This window comes from Alligator sinensis, unplaced genomic scaffold (genome assembly GCF_000455745.1).
Source record: "Alligator sinensis unplaced genomic scaffold, ASM45574v1 scaffold689_1, whole genome shotgun sequence".
In the NCBI taxonomy this organism is placed as follows: Eukaryota; Metazoa; Chordata; order Crocodylia; family Alligatoridae; genus Alligator; species Alligator sinensis.
In genome coordinates this window covers 577,394-594,166 of record NW_005842816.1, presented here as the reverse complement: position 1 = coordinate 594,166, position 16,773 = coordinate 577,394, and the positions used below count along the sequence as shown (strand labels likewise).

The window sequence follows — 16,773 nt, the reverse complement described above, 5'->3', positions numbered from 1 at the left end:
GAGCTATGGGGTCACCATGACTTCAAATACTCTTGACTCCAGTGGGGCCCAGCCCAATGAACTCTGTGGTAAACCATGAGCCTTTGTTTTTGGACTAATATCATGCATAGAAATATTTTTTTTGCAAAAATAAATAAATAAATAAATAAATAAATATAAGCTGGTGCCAAAGTGCTGCTCAAAAGCATGTTTATGGAGTACCTATACTAAAGCTTGTAGCAATTAAAAAAAAAAAAAAAGGTAGCACGTATCAATTTTGGATGAACTAAATGTATGGGTACTATATATAAGTTGCTATGCCATCCAACATCACCTCAAATGTGCAAGTACAGCTTTCGGATGCCTGAGGAAACAGGTATTTGAAGATTGTGAGATCAGATCTGAAACCAAGCTCATGATTTATCAAGCAGTTGTGATCCTCACCTTACTGTACGGAGCTGAGATGCGGTCAATGTACAGGAGACACCTCAAGTCTCTGGAGAAGTACCATTAAGGTTGGCTGTAGAAGATCCTCTGAATCCAATGGGAAGACAAACACACCAACATTAGCGTTTTCTTGCAAGCAAACATCATGAGTCTCGAGGCAATGATCATCCGACACCAACTTTGCTGGGCTGACTATGCCATCTGAATGTCCAACTCCAGATGCCCAAAGGAAGTTTTATTCTTCCAGCTTAGTCAAGGCATATGCTCAAGAGGAAGGCAGAGAAAGTGCTTCAAGGACATTCTCAAGGCCAACTTGAAAAATGCAACTTCAACATCAGCTCATGGGAGATTTGCATGTAGTTTGAAACCTTATAATGACAACAAGAGGCAGAAAGGCAGGAGTGGCAGAAACAACATGTTGTGGACTGAATTAAGAATCCAGAACCACCCACTCAGCATGGAAGCACATGCCTGAGTTGCAAGAGAGTCTGTTGATCCTGGATTGGTCTCATCAGCCATCTTTGGACCCACAGATAAAGCAGCCATGGAAGACAATAGTCCTTGACTGAGAAGGATTGCTGATGCTACAGCCATGTTTAATTTCAAGGTTTTGTTTTCAAATTTTCTTCTCACATCAATGTGCTTAGGGAGAGCAGGCTCTGACAGTAAGGACAGGGAAAAGAAGATGCCAAGGGAAAAAGTTGGGGTGAAGCCGAGAGCAAAAGGCTAGTTGAATCATCAGATTTATTTTCCCTGTTGTAGCAGTGGGAGAGGGACAAATACAAGGCAAACCTCCCATAATTAGATTCTATACATTGAAAATTATAACAAACATATACATTTTCCATATACAGAATCTAATTATTGGAGGGGCTGTCTTAAAATCATGGTTATCTTCTATTCAAGTAAACATGGTATCTTTCTGGTTCCCCTATTTTATTAGTCACTGCTGAATGTCCACAGTATGACTGATGAAATTCTAGAGTTGCTGTGTCACCAGGACAACTATTGAGGCCTGAGCCTCCCTTGACTTTAAAGGTTAGCAGGGAGTGGGGCGTTCTTCTCCCTCACTCCTGCTGCCCTGTTACATATCTCCTTCCTTTAAGCCATGAGTCCCCCTTTCCCTCTGACTTATCTGAGCATGGGCTTTGATAAGTGTCCTGTCTTTGGTCTTTGGACTTGGGAGGTGTTCTGGCTCATATTGCTGAGAAAAGTCAGTAATGACATTTTTCTTCTGAGGCTGGTACTTCAAAATGGTAAGGCTGTGAGGCCAAAGTCCATGCATACTTTGGGCATTATTAGCCTCCAGCCACTTACGGGGTGCATGGTCCATAATAAGTGTAAACTCTTGACCTAATAAATAATACCAGAAAAGTTCTATTTCCCATTTGATGGTTAGACATTCCCATTCTATGGTGGCATACCATGTTTCATGGTCTTCCAGTTGCCCACTGGCATAAATGACTGGCCTATTTTCTTTATTAACCTTCTGGGTTAACACAGCCACCAGAGCCATCCCAGAGGCATCAGTCTCTAATATGAATGGACAATTGAAATTGAGAGTATATAGCACGGACCCCTCACACAGAGAATTCTTCACACTTTCAAATGTCTCTTTGGCATGCTCAGTCCATCTTATCTATGGCTCTTGAGTTCCCTTAATTAAATTATTGAGTGGGGCCACCATTTCCAAAAAATGAGGAATAATTCTCTGATAATAATTGGCCATGAAGGACCCAACCTGCCTCTTGGTTTTAGGTCTAGCATACTTGCCTTATCAAGTACTGGTTGGCTATGGCCCTGACCTACCATGAAGCCAAAGTACTTAGTCTCCTTCTGACCTAGTTGGCATTTCTTTGGATTGGCTGTTAGCCCCGATTTCCTAATGTATGGCTGTAAGGTCCTTCAAATGTTGTGACCGGTTAGGTGAGAAGATGATGACATCGTCTATGTAAGCTGCAGCGTATCCCTGGTGTGAGTTTAATATCTTATCCATCAATTGCTGAAAGGTGGCAGCAGCCCTATGGAACCCAAAAGGCACCGTTTGGAGCTTGAAGAGTCCCCGTGGTTTATCAAACACTGTCTTTTCCTGATCTTCAAAAGCCATGGGTATTTGCCAATACCCATTGGTCATGTCAAGATGAATTTGGACTGGCCAATGTGTTCCACCATTTCCTCTAATCACAGCATGAGAAAAGCATCAAGCTTTTCCACTCAGTTCACCTTTTGGAAGTCCACACAGTCTCAGGGAGCTGTCCAACTTGTGAATGATAACTAGGGGACTTCTCTACTGGTTATGTGAACCTTGAATGACCCCCTTAGCTAACCATGTACTCAGTCTCTTTCCTCACTGTACCCTGTAACTCTCGAGGAAGGCATCTCCATTCTCCCAGACCACTTCACCTAGGGAGGCAGATATGTGATGAACTATATCCCGGGCCAACCCAGGTTCCTCTTGGAAGACATCACCAAATTCTTTTATCAATTGAGTTAGTTGACATGGTTGTTCTCTTGTTAGATGTTCCCCTATCCTATCCTATGGGACCTACCCTCCTTGATACTTGATACAGTCCTTGGGCCAATAATTTACTGTTGTTAATTGGCAGTAGGAGTAACACCTTGTCCCCAGGCTGAAGTTCTCTTTTTGTGGTCTTTTTGTCATAAAACTTTTTCTGTTGCGCTTGTGTTTCTGGTAGTTTCTCCTGGGCAATTTCCTGCACAAACCGAAGTCACTCTCGGAGCTTTAGGAGGTGGTTCAGAAAGGTCATCATGGTGGCTCTCAGGCTTTCCCACCCTTGGATTACATCTAGCAACCTACAAGGTTGATACCCATAAACTAACTTGCAGAGAGAGAATCTCACTGATGTTTCTCGGCCAATGCACCAAAATGTCACAGGGACAACTATTGAGGCCTGAGCCTCCCTTTGCAGCCCTTGCTTGTTGAGTACTATATTTCCCCATCCAGATACTTGCCTGCCATGAGTTGGCTGTAGATCTAAAGAGGTAGAATTTTACCTTAGGGGAAGTTGGTACTCAACTAGTTGGGCCAATGCTCAGTCACTGGCATTGTCCTGACTTGCCACACAGCAAGCCCCATCATGGGGTCAGGATTGTGGGCTCTTCTACCCCTACACCTCTGCTATGGGCCTTATATATTCTAGCTCCTGCTGTTAAGCCTCCACAGTTGAGCTCCTTAGCAGTACCTCCCAGATTTACTACCCGGTATCTCCTGTAGTCAGTAATCAGGATTATAAATGTGGGCAGTAAAGCGGTCTCTCACCCTCCTCAGGTGTGCTCCTCCAGCATCCAATCTCCTTCTTTACTGCTTCTGGCATCCCTTTTGAGCTGCTTTGGGGCTTGTCCAGCCAATTAGAGCTGTGCAAAATCCTCCACCTGCAGCAATGGTCCCCTGTCATAATGTGAATCATGTGCTGTGAATTGTCATCAGGAATCCCCTCCTCCAGGATCCTTGACTCCCTGGTGCTGGCATTCTGGCAAGGGCAGTCCTAGGCAGAACCGCCTTTGCCTGTGGTTTATGTTTCCCAGTGGGAACTTCTACAGTGCCACACCAGGACTGAGCTGCTCACCACGCTGCCATTGGTGTTGTCCTGAACCATCTTGGTCTATTTGGGGCTTTTTGTTCACCTACCAGTAAGGGGAAGGGGGTGAGTCAGGCGTTCTTCTCCCCCACTCCTGCTGCCCTGTTACATACTAGTTAAGGACATTTGGACAGGCATGGGGTGATTTATACAGAGAGAATGAACTATGCTTAACTAATCCAATGTCATCCTCAAGAACATGATAATATGAACTGTTAGAACAATGGCAGCTGTAATTTATTTGGACTTCCAGAAGGCTCCTCATGTAAAAGGACTTTAATTATGGTCTATAGGACAAATGGTGATTGTGGCTCATAGAGATGGCAGGTAAATATGGGGAAGGAACTGCCATCCCAGAATGTAAAGGGTCCTTGAATCAAGATTGCCGCCCCACACTGGGCCTTGTAGCAAATGAGCTGGACTTTCCTTAATGAATATGAAGGTGGCTACAATTTTGTCCATTCTGTATGTGGCAGGCTGGCTGGGCTTTGCTCAGCTCTCTGGGCTTAGGAGACTGTGAATACGATTGGTGGGGCAAAACCCAGCAATCAGAGCCAGGCAGGGGAAAAGCCAGAAGGAGAGTCCGCAACCCCTCTTCCCCAAAGAGGGGAGCAGGAGCAGACTTAATTGGGAACTGCAGTTGCAGCCCCGCAGTTGGTTCATTTTCAATCTGGGGGTGGAGCCCCAGAAGGGGATATAAGCAACTGCATGTTGAGCACGTGATGCAGTGGGGGAGCGATGAAGAAGGAAGGGGTCCTGGGGCCAAGAAGAGCTGGGAGAGCTGTCCGGCAGGCGTATCTAGCTGCCCAGAAGAGCCCAAAAGATTTCGCTGCTGGACGGAAGCGGTGGGCGGTGCAGGCATCGCTGCACGGAGGGGCCACGAGGGACCGAGACCCTGGAGGCAGCCAGGAGGCGGCTCAGGTCTCCAAGCCTGGCATGGGGGCTGAGTGGTCCGGGATCCAGTCCTTGCAGTGGGTCCACAAGGGCCCTGGGAATGAAGCGGTTCCCGAGTGCGGGGAGCCGCATTCAGAGTGGCACGGCCCTGGGTATGCACGAGGTGGCGCAGGCCCACAACTCCCCCTAAGAAGAATCAAGCCACTGGGATGCATGAGCGAGTCATGCCACTCCCCTGAGGCCTGGGCTGAGCCCGCCCTGGGGAAACGTAAGCCAGGTCAGGGAGCTTATGAACACTGCCCCACCCGGCTCCTTGGGACACATGGGTCAGTGGGGAAACGGGCCCCCCACTGGGGAGTGACACTCAGGGAAGGTAGCCTCAATAAAGAGGGTGCTAAGTTGGGTTCACCTCCTGCAGCTGATCAGATACTCTACTGCACTGGTCACTTCCTGGTGCAAGGGAAGATCTCCCCAGAAAGCAAGCTAGTGGAAATGTTAAGAAGCAAAGCTCTATCATCCTATTGCTGCTAGCTCCACAGAAATCCAGTCTATCAGAGTAAGCACTAAAGCATGCCCTGCCCTGTCCAGGACATGAAATCAGAATGCAGTACTTACTCTGTGTAAATAACTAGCAATTCCTGAGGAAATGGGTCCCAGATTTTCCTATGAATTGGGGCCTTAAGTTCTGACATAGGGAGCTATTCATGGAAGAAACTCTGATCACATCGGGTTGTGCTTTTTCTGCAAATTGTTTACCCTTAGTCTGGGTCTCTGCTGGAGTTCGAAAGGGACTGGTGTTGCACCCAGGGGCTGTGGTGGAGAAGCAGGTTAAGGTGAGCTCACTTTGCTTGCAGAAGTCAAACACTAAGGACAGCAAACATCTCCGTGCACTGTAACAGGGACTGGTCATCTGGTTGCCAGCTGGGGCTCATGGATGCTCCATACGCTGAAATAGCAGTAGCTGTGCTTTGCTCTGTGTCTACGCCAGCAGCAGAAAAGTGGTGGGATGGAAGAAATTAATGTCAACTGTCCACTTGTTTTCTGATTTCTTGCTGTGCAAGCAACAATGCTTTGAAAAGGACAAGTAAATGATGAACAGAATGAGCTTGATTCTCCTCTCTTGGACAGGTGTGAGTTAGCAGTAAATCTACTGAAGTAAATGAAATTTCATTGGTGTAAAGCAGGGGTAAGAAAGGAATCAGGCTGAATATTCTGGGCTGAAATTCCCTCTTGTCAACTTTTCTAGAGTCTCCATTGGTTTCTAAGGCATCACCAGCATTTTCCATGTCTATATATTAAGAATGTAACAGAGTACAAAAGCAGACTGCATTATTCTAAGAACCTCTAGTCAAGAGCAAGCTGGAAGGATTGGGTCAGCCATGAAGAGGTATGCTTTTTCACTAATGGTCAAAGTAGTCCATCTCACTGCACACTGGAGCGGTTCTTGAACTCTTTGGACCAGCAGACCCCTGTCAACCTTCAAAATTTCTCTCAGACCACTGTGCACCCTTCTCATCTGCCTTTTAATAGAAAACCAGGGGACCACAGTGCTGCTTGAAGAATCCCTGCCAGATACAGTGCACAGGAATGGGCCAGAGCTGGAGCTGCAGGTTTGCAGGAGTTCAGACATACCAGGCATTGGCAGAATCGCAGAGAGGCTGATGCATGCTCCATCAGGTGTATTGTGTTCTCAATGAGACACATTGGCAAAGCTGTTGTTTGGGACGCTAACACAGGACCCCCCTATGTTATTCCTGGCTCAGACTAGAGCGACTGCTTCTTTCCTAGGTTCACCTAACAGTGAAATACAAAAGCTGGGAACGGTTTGTCACTGTAACTTACCATTGCAAAGACTGTAGAAGACAGGGAGGTCTGCCTTAGTGTGGGAAGTTTGTTCCCCAAAATGCTTTTTTCTTTGAAGAGTGCTCTTGAGAGATGAGCATCTGTGGTTGCATCTACACAAGATGCTGAGTAAGCAGTAGCTCGCTACTACTGAGCAGTAGCATCACTTGGCACAAAGTGCGATGCAACGCTACCACATGCTATAGTAGTGACAAGCTGCTGCACAGTCAGCGTCACCGAAAAGCTGTTTGGTGACGCTACTGTGCAGTAACTCCGGTTACTGCGCAGTCATTTAGTATTTGTGTATACGAGTACTAAATGACAGCATGGTAACAACTATGCAGTCAGCGTCTCACGTAGACACTGCCTGTAATTCCTAAACCAACCGGAGACATGACATCTAAACCACACAAATACAACAGGGAGAATGCAACCAAGGAGCTTTCAGCATGATACAGTTATTACAGTTATTATACAGTCTACCAATTGAAATACAGAAGTACCACAGGTGAGCAGGCTCTGCTTGCATTCAGTTTTCTTGTTGCTATTACTTCCTGTTCAAATAGTAAATTCTTCAGGATAGGCACAATCTCTTACTATATGTGTGGGCAGTGCTCAATGTAATGGGGACAGTTCTTGGTATCTTGGCATAGAAGAGATGCCACAAGACAAATAATAAAAATAGATGACATTTTCAAGAAGGACAGCTTCCAGACTATTGCTGTTGTGCCAAGAGGTACATTGTGTTGCCCCAGTAAATTCGTCTACTTTATATAATGTACAGATATCCCATACTCTGTGTTCAAGGGAGGTAATGAATTCTTTCCTAAGGAAGGAATATTTGCAATTTGTCAGGACCCAGTCCCAAACACTCAACCTCGAGGCTCAACAACCAAGCACCAGCTCAGCCCCCTGTCAGGCTACAGCTCAAGGATGAAGCTAAACCAGCAGGGCAAAAGGCCCCACTGGGAAAAGACCTCTTACTGCTGGTCCCTGATTGGCCCAGGGCTCCCAGCTGCTGGTTGGATCCTCCCACCTCTATGAGGCTTCCTGTGGAAGCTGTCTGAGCAACAAGGTTTCCGTTGTCTCCTTGCTCCTGCATCCTGCTCTGACTAGCTGTTGCTGACCCTGCCTGAACTTGGACTTCTCCCTCAGCCTTGTGACTCATTGTTTGAACCTCTGCTCTTGCAGGTACCTGATCCAGCTTGCTCCCTGACCTTGCTCTGCCTGTCGCTTTGACCTTGATTCAGACTCTGACTCTCTGGCTGCCACCCACTACCCCTTGGACCTCTGGTTATTGGCTCAGAGGTCCTACCTTGGTGCATGGCACACTCAAAGGCAGGATCTCCTTCAAGTGGTGGAAGAAAACAAGTTAGATTTAGGGTTCTTTGGTTCTAGTTCCTAACAACATGGCCATCTTGCCATATGACACTGCTCAAGTTGCTTAGCTGTTCTGTCTCCATCTCCCTGTCTCTGAAACAGAGGTAACAGTATTTCCCTACTTCACAGTTGTTCAGTGAATCTTCTTGTCCTGTATCAATGTCTGGAAAGTGTGTCAAGCTTTTCGATTGAAAGGGAACTTTCCTAGGAGAAAGGACCATTCATGGGTCACATTCACTTCTGCTGACCTGAGCTCACAACAATTAAACTCACTTTGGATCCTGGCTTATAGTCCACAGTGGTGATGCTTGAGGAAAGTAATCATGTAAGGGGAAATGTTGAAAGGCATGCAAGACATTTAGGGTCAGATTCTGTTCCACTTACTGGGTGCCTAATTGGACTTATGTGCTTAAGTGTGATTCTGTTCCAACCTGCTCAAGTCCCTGAAAAACACCTGATGTGAAAGGTGGGTGGATCCTTCTCCGCAGTGCTTTTTTGTGACTCAGAGGTAAGTGGTACAAAAGTAGATGCATTGATGGATGTACAAGACTTGAATAGGGTAGAACAGAACTGCACTTAGGTGCCTAAATCCACTTGGACACCCAATAGGTGAAATAGAATCTGGCTTTAAGCTCCCAAATCCCATTCTGGGTTTTCCTTGATTTATGCGGTACATCCGTTCCAGGGAAAGTGCACATAAATCACATTTGCGTAAAGGGAACTCAGTTTATAATGTAACAAATAGGGATACACTCTTGCACTGGTGAAGGAGGAAGGGAGGAAGGCTGGGACTAGGGAGGGGTGTGGCACAGCCCATCGGCCGCTCCTGGGGCTGCAGCAGGGAGCAAAGCAGAGGAAACAGCCAGTGGGTGCGGGGCATAGGACGGGAGGTGTGGCTCGTGCTGCTATGTGCACCCCAGGAGGGCTAAAGGCTGTGGGGGCTGCGCCGGGCTCTTACCAGGGGACGTATGCTCCCAGATCTGTGCATGGGAGGACAGCAGGCTGCTAGCTGGGGCTGGTGGCGGCATTGGGCTCTTCCTGGTGCTTGGTGGCAGCTCCGGGAGGGCTGGTTGGGGGGGTGGGATACGGCAAATTTTGGGGTTGCAGCATCCCCCTTCCATTGCCATGGCCTGCCCTGAGCACCAGGAAGAGCCTGGTGATGCCGCTGGCCGCAACCTGCAGCGACAGTCTGCTGTCCTCCGGTGCACAGATCTGGGGGCATGCCCCACCTGGGAAGAGCCTGGCACAGCCTCCCAGGCTGCAGCCCTCACGGGGTGCACGTAGCAGCAAGAGCCGCACCCCCCTGTCCTGTGCTCTGCACCCACTCAGTTTTCTCTGCTTTGTTCCCTGCTGTAGCCCTGGGAGCAGCCGATGGGCTGCGCCGCACCCCTCCCCCTGCCCCTTACCCTAAAGACTTACCTTGCTCTGCCCTGGGCCTCTGCTTCTCCTTACTCACCACAGCCCCTACTGCAACGGCCCCAGGAGCAGCCAACACCACCTGCCTAAACCATGGCATGGTGCAGCCCAGGGGCTGGGGTGAGTGGGAGCAGAGCCCCAGAGCCAATCACATTTTACTTCACATATAACAAATTTGGGGTATAAAACAGTCATTGCATATGAGCAAATTCACATATACAGAACGCACATAAATTGAGAGAAACCTATAAAAGCCAATGGGACATAGAGGTAAAATTTTGAAGGGACTCCTAAATCACTGTTACAGTAGATAGAAAATGTACAGCATTTTTTACACCTGAAGAACATGAGATTGGAGATCTGTCATATAACCTGGTTGTTTATTGTGAGGTTTAATCAAATCTAGAAAATGTATCGCTTAAAATGTCCTTTAACCTAAGATGCCCCATTACTGTCTGAATCATACTAAAACCCTTAGCAGATTTGCCTGCTTCACTAGCTATGAAACATTAACCTAAGATTTTCTCTGAACGTATATTCCTTAGATAAAGCTTTGCATACAGCAAGGCACAGACCCTGGTCTGGCCTCGGGCACAAGCAGTGAGAGATTGCTAGGGTCTCTGTGCTTCTCTAGGCAGTCGCAACCAATGGGAAGATATATAAGGATCACTTATCAGATAGCAATCAAGGTGCAGATATGTAAGGACCCACTGCTTGCTCTCCCACCTCCTTACTTTTGCCTTTGACCCTGTAAATTGTCATGCTGACTTTGAAGTCTGATATCTAGTCTCAACTTAAAAGAAAACCTTCATGGAGGTTCGAGGTGGCAGCAAAGCAACAGTTGTAATGGCCTAAGTAAGTGGGTATTCTGCTTGATAAAGTGCAGGAACTGTCACAGGACACATCTACACGTGCTTTTAAGGTGAAGCAATAAACTCTGGAGCTTATTGGTTTGGAGTTTATTGCTGCTGGGCACTGCACTTACACTTGTGCTTGGGAGTGCAGCACATTATGCTGGGTCAGAGCAGCCCTGGCTGGCAAGGGGCCCAGGGTGCCAGCCTGCTAGCCCGGGGCTGCTCTGACCCAGTTCAGTGGGCTGCGGAGGGGCTGGCTGGGGCACAAGGATTCTTCAGTGAGGGCTTGCCAGCAGGTATCCCCCGCAGTGATACACCCTTGTGCCCTAACCAGTCATGCCAGTATCTACACGTGCACGGCTGCTGAATAAAAAACCCACCGCAGTAGGGTAGTTCTTGTATTTACAGGTACTACCCTGCTGTGGAGTTAATTAGTTTCCTGCAGCCTAACAGCCCCACGCATGTAGACATGAGACACTTATAGCCAAGCTAAATAGCCCACTGCAGTAAGCATCTCATGTGACGTGCCCACAGGTCCCTAACAAGCAAAAGGGCTCTTGGTTCATCTTCCTTTTCTACCTGTACAAGCGTGGCTTCCTTTTCTACCTATGCATGGCTGCTTGAGGAAGCGGGGCGCATAGCTTAGTTTGTCTTTGAGGAAAACTGAGTTCTAAGCCCAGTGTCTCAAAAATGGGTGGTTTTCTGCACACATTCAGATTATTTTAGAACTTTCTTGTCATAAATGCTGACTCTTAAGGAAAAGAACTTCCTGACTCAGCTTGATTCTCTTGCTCACCAGCTTTTTCTGTAGTTCTTTCACCAGCTTACTGTGTAGAAGGTGGAAAACTGCCTATATAGTGGGATTTACATAATCATCGCCTTATGCCTTCAATAGGAGCTGCGTGAGGAATCTCACCTATTGGTTTGTGAAATGATAGTCTGCTGGTTATACAGGAGTGTAAAAGTGATGTAGCCATGATGGTCGCCTTGCATTCGAAAGCTTCTCTAACCCTTTCCCAGCTACATACTTGGTCTAATCAAAGGTATCACCCTAGGAAACCCTTGCCTCTTGTTTATACAGGAGGCATCAATGGGTTCAGACCAAAACGCAGCTCTGAAATTCTAACCATTCCACATGAATGCTGGAGGCCCTTGAGGCCTACGTCCATACTTTTCATTTGTCTTTTCTCTCCGTAAAGAGCTGAACAGGAGCACTGAATTCTTAACTGAAGAACATGAGTGGAGGTGGAGTCAGATTTGGTTCCAGATCTCCCCTCCTCAACCCATGCCCATCTGTAGTTAAAAGGCAAGGTGAACTTATCATTTGGCAAATGACAAATTTGCCCATTTCTTAAGGAACTCACCCCTTTTGCCATTCTCGCATTCAAGGGCTACAATCTACTTCAGTGCTAGGTGGAAAATCTCTGTCTTTACCTGCTCCCCAAACAGGCTGTGCAGCTCCTGTGGCTCCACTAACCATGCCAGCCCTTTTGCCATTAGTAAACTATAATCATATTATTTAAATACATTAGCAATCATGAGGCACTCAGCTAATACAGCTATGAGAGTTATCCATACAAAGACATACCAGAATCCTTTCTTGTTCATGTGAGCAAGTTCTGATGTTTTCCTCAGCTTCTAACTATTTCCGGCAGAATTCCTATGAGGTTATACATCACATAAAACTTATTTGTCTTGCACATGATCTGACTTGCTTTCCTATTGAACCATTTGAATGGTCGCTTTGGGGGGGGGGGGGGGGGGGGGGGTGGTGTGTGTGTGTGTTTTTATATCTTGCTTGTCCTGGATCTTGCAAGGCATCTGCCTCCCTGTCACTAATTATGTTAATGAGATCAGGGGTTGACTGAGGCTGTTATAATGCCGGCCTCTTGGTTTACATCTGGAGTATCGGGCGTGTTTATTACAGATGTCTAGGAGAAGAGGATCCATGTTTTCTTTTGCCTGTTTGGGGTGGGCTGTGGGGAGAAGATGGGAGGAAAAGGAGAAGGAAGGGGGAAGAACACACGAAGTGAGAAAAAGCAGATGTCTTTGCTGTATTTGAAGCCCTCTCTCAAGAGAATTGCCATTTCCATGGGGTACAAAGCGATGCCTGCAGTCTCTTGCAAGCAAAACCATGGTCGTTTTTTTGCATGTTCTTTTCTCAAGTACAAAATGAATCAACTCTTGAAAGAATAGCTTGTTCCTGAGGGCCAGCACCCTGTTTGGTATGTTGATAACTTTCCAGAGCTGATGTGTATATTAGTCACCCTTGCTGGTTCATTGGTGATCTGAAAGACAGAGGTTAAATAATTGCGAAAGCAAGGTTGATGTCATCATGGTGCCTGATTGAAGCTGGTACTTGGGAACCGTCAAGAGAGATGTGTTTGCTTTGCTTTTGCTCAGGGAAGGGGTCATGCTGAGCAGCCGTTCTCAACCTTTTCTCAAACATGCAGTCCAATGCAAAATGTCTGTGTGACTGAGTCACCCCCTCCTCTCCAAACCGCACACCAGTGAATTACAGAGGCCTGAGCTGTTCTGCTCCAGACTACATGTGCTTTCCCTTCTGCATTTCTGTTGAATCCTCTTTCTATCTGCTTCTTCCCATTCCTATACATGTGAAAGGTCCTGGGGCTAGTCTATATATCATATGCATGACTATTCATGTGTACTGCTTGTGATTGTCCTATGTGCTCTATCATATGGATATGCTCAGCATGCATTTGGGCCTGTTGCATTTTCTCTATTGTGTATATCACTGGATAAATGTATTGTATGGGTCTATTGAACTTCTATGGATTTCATGTGTATAATGATATATGATATACATACTGTCTATGTGTATGGGCCTGTTCTGCTTATTATTTGCTTAGTGCTGAGCCTATAACTTGGCACTGCACAATACATAAGAAATAATGACAGACACTGCCTTAAAGAGCTTGTAGTCTAACAGCCAAGTAGAACACAGGGTGCACTGGGGAGGGGAGGGCTTAGGATGGCCTTCTCCTATTTATGTAATAAAACATACTTGCTTTGTATGAAAAATGGTGGGGGTCTTTCCTCTTCTTGAGGATTTCAGAGCTCTCATTGATGTCAGCTGGGGTACTGCACAGAGCTGGAACCCCTCGCAGTGCTAGTCCGCCCCTTCTCAGTCTGGGATCTTGCAGCTCAGGGGCATGTTTGAGAAAGTCCTCAACTCCAGGTGGGGTGGGCAGTATTTGGGAGAGTGAAAATTATTCCTTTCAAAGTCTGCTCTGCAGCCTCTCCAGTAACGAGTACAACAACATACATGTTTTGCCCTTCTGATTACATCAAATGTTTAAAAGCTCTGAGTTCAATTGATCAGAGATGTGCAATTATTTAAAAAAATAGATGAAGTAGAACATGAATGAGTGCAAATACTGAAAACCTAGCAACACAAAGCTGCTCTGCAGATGGAAAATAATTGGTGATCAATTAGTAGACGTGGAGCCAAACCAAAGGCCTGAGTTTGAGGGCTGGGAAGACTTGGACCCAGAACTTCATGCTGATGTGCTATGCATCCAGGAGGAAAAGCTTTAATTTCTCAGAGCTTCTAAGAACTCACATATCTTGGGTTTATGTTTCAAAGTCAGCACAGCCTAGAAAATAAGGTGAGGAAGCTGCATGACCTAGATGATCTTTCTCTTGGCAGTACCGTAGTTTTACCACATTGTCCCAATGGAACATCATCCCATCAAGACCTCCTCTGTATCATCATTGTGGTACTGCCATTCCTGACTGTTTCAAGGCATGGGAGCATTGTCAGCATTTACGTGTAAGACTTACGTCCATGTGGTAGGTCTGGGTTGAATCTGAATTTCTCTGAGCCTCAGCCACACCAAAAGTTTAATAATACCAGTAATCCTTGGCTCTTATACGAGTCCTGTATCACATAAAGCAATTCAGTGTCATTGTGGCCATATTGCACAGAAGGAAACCAAGTCATGAAGATGGGTAATGACTTACCCAGTGTTACATAATAATGGAGCCAGAATAGCACCCAGGCATCGGCCTGTTTTACTACAGCGCAACTACCTCATACAAGCCAGGAATGACTCTGGTAGGTGTTATCAGTTTGCCTTGTTATTGCTGTGAGCACATGTCTTGCAAAGAGCCTGCAGTCTAAGGGCAACAGTTTGCATCACCATGTGAGAGAGTAGTGCTTACTTAGGTCAGCTTGTACAGGGAACCATCCTTCACCCAGGAAAGAGCATGTAGGGGGAAATTGGTTTGGAGCCACCTTTGCCATTGCCCTAGTCTTGGGGGACACCCCAACCCCACTGCCACAACTTGCTCTGGTTGGTGACAACACCCAGGAATGACTAGAGCACAATATTGCTTTGACCACAGGCACTTTTTCTTGCCTGTTATTGTCAGGAGCTGCAAGCTGTGCCAGCTGTTTGTGCCAGGGACCAGGCGGGGAACAGAGAATGAAGGGGAAGAGATGGGACACTGTTGCCGGAGCCATTCTTTTGTTTTTGCCCAATTCAGAAGAGTATATGATGGTGAGGGAGTGTTGTGGCAGTCAGACTGACCTGGTTTATGACCCCTCTTACCCCAAAGTAACATAGAAATGCAAATTCGGAGAATTGGGCCACAAAGGGTGGTGACACAAGACATTTGCCATAAGAGATTGACTTAACTGAACACAGAAACGCCTCTAGTTATTTGTGGAGAACCGCTGACAGGGCTCAGGAGGGATCTTCAGGCAGTCTTCAGCTACAGAAAATTGGCTTATAATCAGGTAAACCTCATAGTATAGTCAGATAAAACTTTGTAATTTTAATGATAACCCCTGAAACCCAAGGAGTGTCTTCTGGCTCAGCCTGGTTTTGTTCAGGATCCTGAATCTATTCAAGCCTCCAGAGCTGAGTTTTCAGCAGGCTCACGATTAAGTTTTAGGTAAACCTGATCAGACTCACAGTATCAGGGGGTTTTCCTTTGGTTTTGACTACAAAATAGGTCAAAATCAGTGGGTAGCAACCATACAAACACAAACCCAAAGCAGGATTTGTGAAACCCCTTGTGGAAAAAAGTGCTATGTTTGAATCAGTTGTAGGTGAGAGTATAGAGAGGTATAAACTGGAGGGAAGTATGGTAATCTTAAGAGCCTGTAAGAGATGCAGAGAAAGCCTGTGGGGGCACAGTAAAATCGTCACATTATGTGAGTAATCCATTGTGATGTTTCTCTGATGTGAAATAGAGTGAAAAGTGATGAGAATGTATTCCTTTTAATTTATCAGAGTTATGAATGATTCTTATTTTGCCTTAACAAATTTGCTAGTAGTTGTATTATATCAGCTGTGAACTAAAAGGGTTTTTGAGACAAATTTTCAAGCTTCTATTGCTGTGGATCCCCCTTCTTGAACTGCTCCATCCAGTAAAGGTTTTGGGTAACTGAATCCCTACCATTTCTGATATTACAGACACTTCAGATATTTCTTTGCTAGTGAGGATGCCATTCCAAAAGTTTACCTATTTATTCAAACGTGTCCATTGGAAAAAGTATATCCAAACTCTTGCAGTTCTTTCTGATGTAGAAATTGCCCTAGAACTATTTTCTCATGGTTCTTTCCAGACTGCCTGATATGGGCCAGGGTGAAGTATCCTGACCAAAGCTCTTCTCTCAGCATTTTTGCTGTACACACTGGTGCTAGAGACCTGGGCAATAATGACAGAAGAAGTGTGCTGGATTTGGAAAGAGTTGCACTCCATCTGAACTGAATTAACTGGTCCTAGTGATATCAGCTATGAGGTGAGTTTTGCCTTAGTTTTTTAAACGAGAAACACAGGGTGCATTGGCTGGAAAATAACTGTGGAATAGGTGAGATGGACTGAGAGTCTGGGCAGAGGGCTGAGTGCGAGGGGACTGAGTGCTGAATGAGCTCAAGCTAAATTATATTTCATTAGGATTTGGGGTGGAAAGCAGGTGACACTCAGCGAAGGGGTGAGCTTATGTTGAATCTGAGGATTATTGCAAACCTGAAACTAGGTGGCTCTGCACTATATAAATCAAAATCAGATAAAGACTCCAACAAACCCTTGCAAATTGAATTGATTGGTTTCATGCTGACCCCATTTTCTGGGGCTTGAGGTTGGGGCCAAGGTTCAGTTCAGCTGTAACAGCAGGACAACCTTGCTTTCTTGTCCACCATTCCATGTGTAAGATATTCTGAATTTGTTTCTTGGATAGTTCTGGTGAATTAGATTGCCTGGTGCCGGTATCACTTTTTGGGGTTTTTTTTTTGGTCCAGTCCATTTCCTTAGCAAATATACAAAGTCTTAGAGGTGTAATGGCTGCATGTAATGAAATGAGCTGACTGGCACTTTAGCATTCCCCTGTG

General features: G+C 46.0%; 1 long non-coding RNA gene across 1 annotated transcript in view; it reads left to right on the top strand.

Annotated features, from left to right (window-relative positions):
* The window catches only part of LOC112547931, a 60,581-nt gene extending 44,452 nt beyond the window's left edge, over nucleotides 1-16,129 (top strand). Inside the window, exon 3 of the long non-coding RNA XR_003091725.1 lies at nucleotides 16,008-16,129. This is a non-coding gene — a long non-coding RNA (uncharacterized LOC112547931). The remainder of the gene's footprint in view (nucleotides 1-16,007) is intronic.
* The last annotated feature ends 644 nt before the right edge of the window (nucleotides 16,130-16,773 follow it).